Source organism: Galeopterus variegatus, unplaced genomic scaffold (genome assembly GCF_000696425.1).
Source record: "Galeopterus variegatus unplaced genomic scaffold, G_variegatus-3.0.2 Scaffold235, whole genome shotgun sequence".
In the NCBI taxonomy this organism is placed as follows: Eukaryota; Metazoa; Chordata; class Mammalia; order Dermoptera; family Cynocephalidae; genus Galeopterus; species Galeopterus variegatus.
The window spans coordinates 97,057-109,674 of record NW_007726346.1 but is presented as its reverse complement, the minus strand read 5'-3'; the positions used below and the strand labels follow the sequence as shown (position 1 = coordinate 109,674).

At 37.5% G+C, this 12,618-nt stretch overlaps 1 protein-coding gene across 1 annotated transcript in view; it reads left to right on the top strand.

Moving 5' to 3' along the window:
* The first annotated feature begins 1,896 nt into the window (after positions 1-1,896).
* Positions 1,897-12,618, top strand: part of FBXO8 (F-box protein 8) — a 57,431-nt gene continuing 46,709 nt past the window's right edge. Inside the window, exon 1 of the mRNA XM_008566329.1 lies at positions 1,897-2,154. The gene's annotated coding sequence lies outside the window, so the exon portion shown is untranslated. The remainder of the gene's footprint in view (positions 2,155-12,618) is intronic.

The window sequence follows — 12,618 nt, the reverse complement described above, 5'->3', positions numbered from 1 at the left end:
CATTATTTCTACCTCTGGTAATGGAATTTCTGATAACAAAGTATGTACTTGGAACATATTCTCTTCAGTACCAGCAGAATAAATATTTTGAAGAAGAATAAGATACAAGCACAACTTCAATTGGTAGGTGAAGAAAATAAGTGATAAGACAGGATAGAAAAAATAAAGGGATAAAAATGTGAGTATTTCAGAAAAATATTACAGCTCCTGCTCTACATTTTCAAGAAAGGCTTTACGAGGTCTATTATAAAACTGAAAAACACTAAGATATTAAAAGAAGCCAATCTACTACTCATGCACATTTTAACACAGTACTTTCAGAGATGAAAAATAACTTGTACTTTAAAAAAAATTAACACTTTCACCTTATCACCCTTATCAAAAGAAATTAAAAGAAGATGCTACTCAGCTTGTAGTAGAGATTCAATCATTAAGAAAGGCTCAATATAGCTTCCTAGCTTCCTCCATAGTTCTGTCGACAAGTCAGATCTGCCCAACTGAACTTAAGGGGCCGGTCGTGAAAACGGTATACTAATAGTTTAAGATTTTTAACCTGGCTTGATCTCACTGGTGTTAGAGGTCATTACAAGTATATCTCTCGATGGAACGTCACTGGACTCAAAGTGATTTTTGTTCAGAATAAAAACTGTAACAATTATGATCGACGGCTAAGAGTTTGTAACAGCTCATAATGTTTGATGTTATCTGAACTGTGTACCAAAAATAGAGGCGTAATGATAAGGAAAAATTAAGTTTATGAAACTTCTCAAAAGATATTAGGGAAATACTGCTCTAAGATATCGGGAGAAAGGTCTGAGAGACGCAAAGAATTGAGAAAATTGAGGGAAAAGGGAGCAAAGGACAAGTACAAAGCTCAGAGGAACTGATGTGTTCACACATTGAACTGTTAAAAGGTTTGCAGTTAATTCTGGAAAAATAGTTTACTATAGCCATAATTCCAGAATACCAAAATAAGAATGTCGAGATTTTTCTTTTTTTTGATAGTGAAAGAAAAATCTGTAGGCCTCAAGGAAGGTGGAGAAATATTTGAAACACCAGAGAAATGGAAGCAAGGAAAACACGAACTGCTTTCCTCCTTTCTTCCAGTCAGTATTTCGGAGGAGCCGAATGGATCTTCACCTCAGAGGACCCGAAAGGAATCAGGCAGTCTGTAACTTCCCAACCCTAAATCAAGACCTAGTTCTGAGAGAATAAGCTGCCACAATTTTTCCTACTTCGTTGTCACCAAGAATGTGTACCCAGCTGACTGTAATAGGCAAGGCACATCTAGGGCTCCCCTTCCGCCACCTGATTTAAGAAGATAAAAAAAGGCAGACCTGGTCTTTCGTCCCCACTCGGGGCCTCGGTACGGGCAGCGGAGAAAGGCGATCTCTGCCCTAGGGGGGGCGCAGCCTCGCCGGCTCCCCGGGCAAAGAAGCAGTTTCCGAAGGCCTCGTGCCCAGCACAACAGGGACAGGAGAAGAGACTCTCCAGAGAGTCTCCGGAGCTCAGCCTCCAGCAACGAACGAGTCCCTGCAGCCCGGCGCCTGCGCCCAGGCGCACCTCTCCCGCCGACCGTTTGTATTTGGAACGGTGGGTCCAAGCCCGCCACGCACCGCGGCAAGACCTTCAAAGCTGCGGGCTCCTCAGCGCTCCGGGATTCCTCGCTTCAGATTCCACAGCACGTTTGTCAAGACCCTTGAGGACTCTGACTCTCCCGAGAGCCTCTTTGATGGCCAGTTCGATTCTAAATCGCAGGTGATAAGTTTGTATAATTTTGATGGTCAGAGTGGCTCGGGCTGTGAAGTGAGAAACAAGGAATGTATAGCGAATCGTAAACAACGAGGATAAAAATGCTTTTTCTTGAAGGAGCAGAATCTGAACGTCACTTCCGGCAACAATAGGAAACGTCAAAACGCAAACGGTCGGCAGCTCTGGCTCCTGCAGCTCGCGGTGTTCTGCGTTCGGAGGGGTCTGGTACTGTTTCTGGTCCTCCCACTGCCGTCACTTCTACCAGCGTGAACAAGTAAAGTTTGAACCGGCTTCTTCATGGCCTGGGCACCAGTTCCCGGCTGAACTATTTTATTTTTGGCTAGAAGCCCCCGCCCAGAGGCCGATTCGTCGCGGCGGCGGTGGAGGTCACAGGTCGCTCAGGTACAAACGTCAGCCTAGATATTTCCGGCCTCTTGCCTCCCTGTACACCCTCACTTTTCTTCTCGGAAATAAAGACAGCTGGTGCTTGCTCGTTGGCAGAAACTGGCCGACCAGCAATAGTTTGGAGCCAATGACAGTGCAAAGCATCTTGAGTGACAGCAGTGATGGCCAGTTAAAGTGAGGAGTCGGTGTCGAGAGGCGGGAATGGGTGTGTTCCTTCTGTTTCTAGGCCATTGGGATATAGGTAGCCTTGGGACCCCAGGTATTAACCCAGCGTCATTCTGAAATAAACCCGAGAAACAGCGGGGGTTAACTTTCTTCAAGCCCAAGTGCTGCATTTCAGATTGAATGTTATTTTAGTGCCTAGGCATAGTTTGGGGTTCTTAACTACTTTTTAAGTAATGTGAATGCAAACATATACAGTTAGGGTTACGATGAATTGCCGGTTGCTACAGCAGTCAAACTTTGGTTATCAAATTTGGGAAACTCTCAATTTGCTTTCTCGTTTGTTTTTCTGTGACTGGGATCTAATCTCTTCCCTAATAGGTGCTCAGTGAATATTATTTATTGACCAAATTTACATAAATGAATCCCATTCCTCAGTAATTTGATTTCTCTTTTAGTTTTATTTTTAGGTTCAGTAGGTATTTACTAACTTAATAATTGATTCTACTTGTTTTACAAGTATATTTTATTTTCGAGGATGGTAAGTATTTCTCCCGACATCAATATACCATGATCTTTATTACTGCAAAGTCAAACCAATTTGTTTTATATTTCAGCTTTCCTTCCCTTTCTTTTAATGTTTGGAGTTTGATAAATATATTTCTGAGATAAGCATTCTCCCTACCTCCCACCCCCATTTTGTCAGCACCACGCTCAGCCAGTGAGCTAACCGGCCATCCCTATATGGGATCCGAACCCATGGCCTTGGTGTTATTAGCACCGCACTCTACCGAGTGAGCCACGGGCCGGCCCTCCTCCCACCCCCATTTTGGAAATAATTTACAAAATACAGTAGGTCTCAGAATAAAGAATACATAAATTGTATTATCTTTTTCAGATTGAGTCAGAAACTTTCATCTAGTTAACCTGATAATTAGCCTGATGAGATATTTCATTATTTATCTATTGCTGTTTAACAAATTACCCCTAAATTTAACCCAGCTTAAAACAACAAATATTTATTAGCTCAGCTTTTGTAGGTTAGTAATTAGGGTGCATCTTTAACAGAGTGCCTCAGGCTCAGGTTCTTTCTTGAGATTGCAGTCAATATGTAGTTTGGGTCCATGATCTCACCTGAAGGCTCCACTGAGGTGGGGAAGGTTATACTGCCAAGTGAGGTCACGTGGTTGATGGCAGGCCTAGATTCCCCACCACATGGTTTCTTTTTTCCATAGGGCCACCTCAAAATATGGCAGCTGGCTCCCCCTAGGGTGAGCAATCCGAGAAAGAGTAGCCAAGATGGAAGCCACAGACTTTTTTTTTTTTTGTCTTTTTTGTGACTGGTAAGGGGATTGCAACCCGTTGGCTTGTGGTCGCCTGCACCGCGCTCAGCCAGTGAGCGCACGGGCCAACCCCATACAGGATCCGAACCCGCGGCGGGAGCGCTCCCAAGCACCGCACTCTCCCGAGTGCGCCAGGGGCCGGCCCACCACAGTCTTTTATAACCTAATTTTAGAAGGGTTATCCCATCAGGACTGCCATATTGTATTTGTTAGAAATGAGTTGTTGCATCCAACCCAAAATCAAGAAGAGAAAGATTACACAGTAACATGAATCCCAGGAGGGAGGGATCACTGGGGGCCATCTCAGAGCCTGCCTAACAGATACCCTGGCTGCTAATTTTTAGGAGATAATAGGTAGGAATAACTGAGCAAAAAATATGTCCAAGAGAAATTCAGTCAGACAAGGAAAAATGACAGATTGTAAAGAAATAAACTTGTACTAGCATTATCTTACTTGGAAAAGGGTTTTTTGGGTTTTGGGGGGGTTTTTTTTGGTCCTTTTTCCCCCTACTAATCTGAAGAAAGGCTTATCTCTTATTTTTCTTGGGAAAATTGACCTGAGGGATGATGTGTGTAAAAGGAACATATGTGTTTTCAAGGTCTACATGAGCAGAGCATATCACAACTGGAGATTGTGTGTTTCTTACCCATTGCCATTTTATGTGGTTGAAATTGATTTAAAATAAACAGGAGCAAAGATTGGTTTTCAGGAGGAAAGAAGCTAGGAAAGGGCTAGAGATAAGTACATATAGAATGCAGGTCAGTGGCAGCCTTTAAGTAGGTGTGATCAAATAGGGATGGGAGAGATGTGTCTTAGAATAGAAATGTATTTTGGATGTATCTTTTAGGCGATATTAGGTGGCTGGTACACCTTTCTGCATTACCTGACTGCACATCAGCAGCACAGCTTTTGTCAGTAAACCATATAAGCTTACCAGAAATAAAAGATACAGGCTTCTGCGTTTGTTGTGCCACTGTTTTGGCTGTGACCCAACATAAAAATGACTATGCTTCTTCCAGGTTTGAAAGATGTTTTAAATACTTGTTTGTTAGTAAAATATTATTTGAGTTTCTCCCATACCTCAGGTGCTTAACACCAACCTGAATGTGGCAGTTATGAAATTGTGTTTGGCTTTTTAAATCAGGGCTCACATCCCCATACTGGACAGCTGCCAAAAATTGGAAGTTAAAAAAAACAAATCAGGGCTCCCTATGAGGTTAACATAATTTATAGTAGGTTACAGCCAGTTTAATACAATTTTGGGCCCTTAGGATATCTGCAAAATTTTAAACAAATGCTTGAGAAAATAACACAGATGAAATACTTCCATCCACAAAATATTTTATGGTCATAACTTCTAGATGAGCCAAAACATTTATCATAATTTATTATATATGATAAATTTAATGGGGAATTTTTGTGTGTTTACTATGCTTTTTCTAGGTTAAAAGATATTTTTCTCATTTCACAATATGAAAACATTGAATTACCAAGAGGTTGATCTTTTCTTTGATCACCATGCATTGAAATTAGTCATTCAGATTACTTTATAGTCCATTATTTAACCAACTGCTAATGTAAAACTATCTAATTTTTTTCAACATCTTGATTCAAATTTAGGAACTGAGGATATTCCTTTAGCTGGCCTGTGGTAATGTATCAAAATCATTAATGTTGAAGTCAAAGAAATACATATCTAACTCAAGTTGCTTTTTTATTGAATTACTTAATATTTTAAAACAATTTTAATGAAAGACAGCTGTTTCAAGAAATTTATGTTCCCTGCTTTTTCTTTTTGTGTCTTTCAGAGTTTTGTTTTTCTGACAAATTTCTTGACATAGATTCTAAAGTAAACTAAAACCTCCTTACTGACTTGAGTAGGTTTATATCATATTTGGGGCAAGTATTTTAGTGATATAGAGGTAGAAAAAGATATTTGTGATTTCAAGTTTAGTCAGTAGGTTTAGGGAGTTCTGTGATCAGCAGTTTGTATATTCTTCAGGAATAGATTACATAGTATTTGATAAGCTATTTGAATGAAGGAACCAGATTTTAGTGAGTAAGCCAAGCTTGGAGAGCCCATATCTGCTCATTTAGAGTAGTGATTTGTGGAAGTCATGAACATGGGGGAAAAAGAGATGGGAAGGACAGATGCTAAACACACAAACACAAAATCATCTCCATCTCCATCACCTCTTCATCTTTCTTTTTTTTTTTTTTTTAGGGTTTTCTTCCCTCATTTTAGTTTTATAGAATCATGGAATTATTTTTTCAATTTTTTAAATGTGGTGAAATACACATAACATAAAATTTATCATCTTAACCATTTTTAAGTGTATAGTTTAGTGGTATTAAAAACATTCACATTGTTGTGCCACTATGTAAGGAAAGTAGAAAAAGTTTAGTCAGGCTTACTCGCCTCACATCTGTTACAAATAGGCAAGATACAGCACATTCACTAGAAACAAGTTATAAAAGTAGTGTAACTGTGCATGTGTGCCCATTTACTGATTCAGCACGATTGTTGTAATTATGTGATGCTTGGCTTGTGGTCGCTATTGTGTTCGGAGAGTATAAAAGTAACTGCTCTGAACTGCTGGTTGGCAAAGCATGGAGGGTCAGTGGAATAGAGCCAGAGCTCATGTCTGAGAATAAAGCATGTTGGTGAAGCTCATATCTGAAGAATAAAATATGTCTACCTTGCATAAAGCTGCCAGAATCTTCTTTCAATTACATGACTCATGTCCTGCACAGGAAGGGGCAGAAGGATCTGAGATTCCTGCTCTACACACTATCATCACCATTCATCTCTATAACTCTTTTCATCTCATAAAACTGAAACTCTATTCCCATTAAGCGATAATTTGCCATCCTTATCCCCATCCCCAGCCCTTGGCAATCACCATTCTACTTTCTGTCTGTATGATTTTTACTATTCTAAGTACCTCATATAAAGTAGAATCATACATTGTCTTTTCGTGACTGACTCTTTCACTTATCATAATGTCCTCAAGGTTCATCTGTGCTGTAGCATACGTCAGAATTTCCTTCCTTTTTAAGGCTGCATGACATTCTCTTGTATGTATATATCACATTTTGCTTATGCATTTATTTATTCATTCACAGACACTTGGGCTGTTTCCATATTTTAGCTGTTGTGGTAATGCTGCTATGAGCATGGGGGATACAAATATCTCTTCCACACCTTGCTTTCAATTCTTTTGTGTATATAACCAGAAGTAGGATTGTAGATCACATGGTAATTCTATTTTTAATTTTTTGAGGAACCTCCAAACTGTTTCCACAGTGGCTGTACCATCTTACATTCCCCACCAACAGTACACATGGGCTCCCATTTCTCTGCATCCTTGTCAACACTTGCTATGTTCTGTTTTTTTGACAGTAGCCATCCTAATGGGTGTGAGATGAAATCTCATTGTAGTTTCATTTTGTTTGTTTTGAGTGGCTGGCTGGTAGGGGATCAGAGCCCTTGACTTTGGTGTTACAAGGTGGCACTCTAACCAACTAAGCTAACTGGCCAGCTCTCATTGTAGTTTTGATTTGCATTTCTCTAATGAATAGTGATGTTGACCATATTTTCATGTGCTTATTGGACATTTGTATACTTTTGTTTGAGAAATGTCTATTCAAGTCCTTTGGCCATTTTTGAATCAAGTTGTTTTTTTGTTGTTGTTGAGTTTTAGGAGTTCTGTATATATTCTGGATATTAATCTCATATTAGATATATTATTTGCAAATATTATCTCCCATTCTGTGGATTGCCTCTTTACTATTGTCTTTTGATGCACAAAACTTTTTAATTTTCATGACATTCAGTTGGTCTGTTTTTTCTTTTGTTGCCTGGGCTTTTGGTGTCATATGCAAGAAATCATTGCCAAGTCCAATGGTTGTGAGGCTTTTGCCCTATTTTTTCTTCTAAGAGTTTTATAACTTTAGGTCTTTCATTTGAGTCTTTGATCCATTTCAAGTTAATTTTCATATACGGTGTTGGGTAAGGATCCAACCTCATTCTTTTGTATGTGGATATTCAGTTTTTCCAGCACCATTAATTGAAAAGACTGTACTCTCTGCCATTGAATGGTCTTGAAATTCTTGTCAATAATATTTTGACCATGTATGTAAGAATTTATTTCTAGGCTCTCTATTCTATTTCATTGGTCTATATGTCTGTCTTTATGTCAGTACCACACTGTTTTATTATTGTAGCTTTGTAATAAGTTTTGAAATTAGGACGTGTGAGTCTGCCAACTTTGTTCTTTTTTTTTCATGATTGTTTTGGCTATTGGGAGTCTCTTGAGATTCCATATGAATTTTAAGATGGGTTTTTCTATTTCTCCAAAAATGTCATTGGGATTTTGATAGTGATTGCACTGAATCTATAGATCACTTTGGGTAGTATTGACATCTTAACAGTATTAAGTCTTCCTATCCATAAACATGGGATGTGCTTTATTTATTTACATCTTTTATTTCCTTCAGCAGTGTTTTTGTGGTGTCATATGGAATGTGCTTTATTTATGTATGTCATTTCTTTCAGCAGTGTTTTTGTAGCTTTCATCGTAGAAGTCTTTCATCTTCTTGGTTAAGTTAATAACTAAGTATTCTTTTTGATGCTATTGTAAATGTGTTGGGAAAATAGAACAATTTGGTCATGCCCCCCTCACCTCAGAGCTGGTTCAGGGTTGTTCAGTAAACATGTGTGTGGGTAGAGTGAGTGCGCCTGCACAGTGGCACCACTTTGGCTGGTGTTTTGACTACCTCGGGTGCCCGCCCTGCGTGGCCATGTTTTTCTAGACCTTCTGCTTCCAAGGACTGTGCGGCCAGTTGCCTAGCATATAGACCTGCGTGAAGGGGTCTGGTGACCCAGCCTGGCGTGGAGGGGTCTAGTGACCCAGCCTGGTGTGTGGAGGGTTTGTGATGCAATCTGTGAATGGGCTTGAGGGGTCTGGGAGCTCCAGACCCAGCCCTAGCTTAACCGTTGGTCCAGTCGGTGCAGGATTACCGGCAGGTAAAAGAGCCGCAACAACTAGCATGGTCACCTAGCTTTACAAATGGCATCATGGACAGAATTATTAGCTCCACAGTTGGCTCTGTGAGGATTCCAGGCCTTAGCCTAGCCAGACAAAATGGAATTGTTTTCTCTTTTTTTTTTGTCTTTTTTCGTGACCGGCAACGGATCGCAACCCTCAGTGTCGCGCCCGTACCGGACCGAGACCGGCAACGGAATCGCAACCCTCGGTGTCGCTCCCACATCTCGCTCAGCCAGTGAGCCGCTGGTCTGTATGTGGGATCCGAACCCTCGGCGGGAGCGCTGCCGCGCTTCCCAAGCGGCGCACTGTAGCAGTGAGCCACCGGGCCGGCACGGAATTTTCTTAATTTCCTTTTTAGATTCTTCATTGTTAGTATTTAGAAATATGACTGATTTTTGTATGTTAGATTTGTAGCCTGCTACTTTGCTGAATTCATTTATTAGTTCTAACTTTTTTTGTGTGGAATCTTAAGGTTTTCTACATATAAGATTAAAACTGGAAATAGAGGTAATTTTACTTCTTTCTTTCAAATGTGGATGCCATTTATTTCTTTTATTTGCATAGTTGCTCTTTGCACCATAGTATTTTATATCTAAGTTAGGAGATCTTGGGGATCATCAAGTTCAAAACCCTTATTTTACAGGTGAGGAAAATGAGACTTCAGAATTTAAGCGACTTGCCCAATGCTCACAACTAGCTAAAGAAGAAGCCAAATCAAATCCATGTTTTCTGTCATTTTCTGTCAGTCTATTTTCACTATTAAATGTTTTCTAATCTAATTTCTGACTTTCCTCCTATTTCAGGCTGTGCTCAATATTTATTTTATTTTAATACCTTGTTTTATTTGGATAAAAGCAATTCAGTGGGAATTACAATTTTTATTTTGTTTAAATCCCCAACAGTCATGGAATGGCCATTGTGGTTAATGGGTATAGGAGTGTGGTTGGTGTACGCTGAGGAGATGGGCTGGGATATTCTGCCATGGCTACTGCTGATTGCAGTCATGCTGAGTAAATAGTACTGCAGTTAAGTAAGAGTGATATAATTAAAAATAACATTGGTGAGAATTTTGATACATTTATTTCATTTAAGAGTTAAAACAGACAATGGAACACTTCTTGCAAAACAAATCAAAGAAATTATATAAACCTAAAATTCTCAGATTTTTGGTTGTATTTAAAAAACACGTCTTTTTTTTGTTGTTGTTGTTGTTACATTTGTTTAGGTGCCATTTTGGTAACACTTATTATAGAATGAAATTAAAGAACAGGAAAAACCTTCAGAAAACAAAGTAATATTGTAAATCTTTTTGAATTAAAAAAAACCAAAAATCTACAAATGGTATGCCATTTAGTAACAAAAACTGCTCTTGCAGGACCAGATCTTTAAATTTAATGAGTGGGGGCTTTTTTATGTGTTTAATGTACCTTGTGACCTCTTAGTACTTAGCTATTTCCCTTTTCTTTTTAGAAAGACCTCCTTGTGGACTTTCCTTCCTTCATTTCTCTACACTTTTTTCCTTTAAAATTTAAGGGTTTGATTGGTTATCAGGTTTTTTCTTTTCTTTCTTTCTTTCTTTTTTTTTTTTTTTATTTCTCTACCTAGTCTGTTCTAAACTACTTTGGTGGTCTGTTATTTTAGAAGCAGAGAAATAAATACTGGGCTGCTGACTTGATTCTAAATGTGTCGTAGAAAATATTTTTTCACAGACTCTCCAACGTTTTTATGCCATTGAATAATATCACAGGATATCACACTTAAAGATTTTTAAAACGTAAAACACCCTAAAATCCAGTTGTTACTTTCTACTTAAAAACATTGAAAAATTTTTTTAAAATATAAGTGAATTTCCTTATCTTTATGTCTTAGTAGAATTTGTATATTAGAGATAACTCTCTTAGTACACATTTTAGACCTTTATCTGAGATTGGACATTTATTTATAAATTCCACTATTTAGATGCCTAAGAAATGTTGAAGAAAAGTAACCATTTATAATGAGCATTTAAATGAGGCTACTCATATGTCAATCATCACATACCAATGATTTAACACTGTTTGCTTAGGAAGAGCTTTTGGAATTGGTTTGCTTCAAACAAAAGTATCTAAAGCTGAATGCTTTTTTGAGACCTCCAGACTTCTTTCTATACTTCTCATCGCCCACTGTGTAGGTTTTAAATACCTAAGTGGCATATAAACCATACTTCTCACACATAGTTGTCTTCACTGCATGTGCCATTTGAATGCTCAGTGCCATGAAGTTACTAAAAGCATTATTACAGTTACCTTTTTCTTATATGAACAGTACTTTATTTGGTGTATAATAATTTCTCTCTATCTTATTTTGTAGAAATGCTCTACTCTTTTGAAAAGAGAGCAAAACATTACAGATACAGTCAGCCAACAAATACCATCTCTTTTAGAAAGGTAACTATATACTGGAAGTAAAGAGTGTAGAAAACTTATTATTTTTATAAATTTTAACAAATTTGTAACTGGTATAGTTGTTGGTAATTAATATTTTGGTTTGTAATGCTTAGTGGAAGTTTCTTTATGGCATGTTACAACGGATTTGTTTGAAACTGTATTTTTTTTTTTTTTCAATGAAAAAACTACATCCAAAATCATGTCAGGACAGTTGTTTCTTATATTTTTGTATTATAAAAAGAAAGAAATTGATGCAGGAACTACATACTGCTTTACCAATTAAAAGATGCTTTTATATATGTTATTTTACTTAAGGCTCATAGAACCCTGTAAAATACGTAGAAGAGATTTCCTCCCATTTTATGGGATACAGAAGCTCACAATTTTGAAATACCTGAGGTCACACAGCAAAGTTAGGGCGTAATTGGAGTTCCACCTTTAAATTTAACCTTCATAGTACCAGGATCAAGAAAACCTGTATACATTGCCCTAAAGTAGAATTTATGTAGCTCATATTCTCTAATTTCTGTATAATAAACCAGAAATTCATTTTAATAAACCAAAAAGACATAAATACTTACATTCAGATTTTTTTTAACTGGCTCTTCCAAATAAGTATTTGGTTAATGTGTAATAAAAGTATTACTATTAATATTGATTTTGTTTTTTTAATAGAAACAAGGATATACAAGAATTTAGGAGATTTAAACAAAACTTAGTCTGATTTTTTAAATATTTGAATAAATAAAGTTATTTCTGCATATATTAGAAATATGATAGTTGAAGCAATCCAGATCAATTCACATTAGTTTATGTACTTCAGTTTTATAATGAGTAATTATACCAATTTTCCAAGTAACGTATTTTGCATTTACATTGTCTTTTTTATTAGACCAAGTAAGATGCACACAAATATCAATCCTTTTTGCATTTATACTTTAACCCAATTATTGATACATCCTATGTAAATAATCAAAACATTCTTATAGGATTTGTGTTGCAAACAATTTACATTCTTTGATTGTGTCTTCTTTTGATCTATATAGTAAATTTCATGAAGTCAAGTGATTCATGGGTTGTAGATTTTTAATAATTTGATTTCATAAAATCTGAAATAGTTGTTATTTGTCAAATGATACTGTACTTACTGTGTCCTCGGTCACCATCTTTAGGACATTCATTAGAGTTTCTCTCTAATTCTTTTTTTTGTTTTTTTTTGTTTGTTTGTTTTTTGTTTTCCGTTTTTGTTTTTTTTTATTTTGTCGATATACAATGTGGCTGATTATTGTGGCCCATCACCGAAACCTCCCTCCCTCCTCTCTCTCCCCCCCTCCCAACAATGTCCTTTCTGTTTGCTTGTCATATCAAATTCAAGGAATTGCAATTGTTATGTCTTCTTCCCCCCACCCCCGTTTTCTGTGTGTGTGTGTGTGTGTGTGTGTGTTTATTTATTTTTAGCTCCCACCAATAAGTGAGAA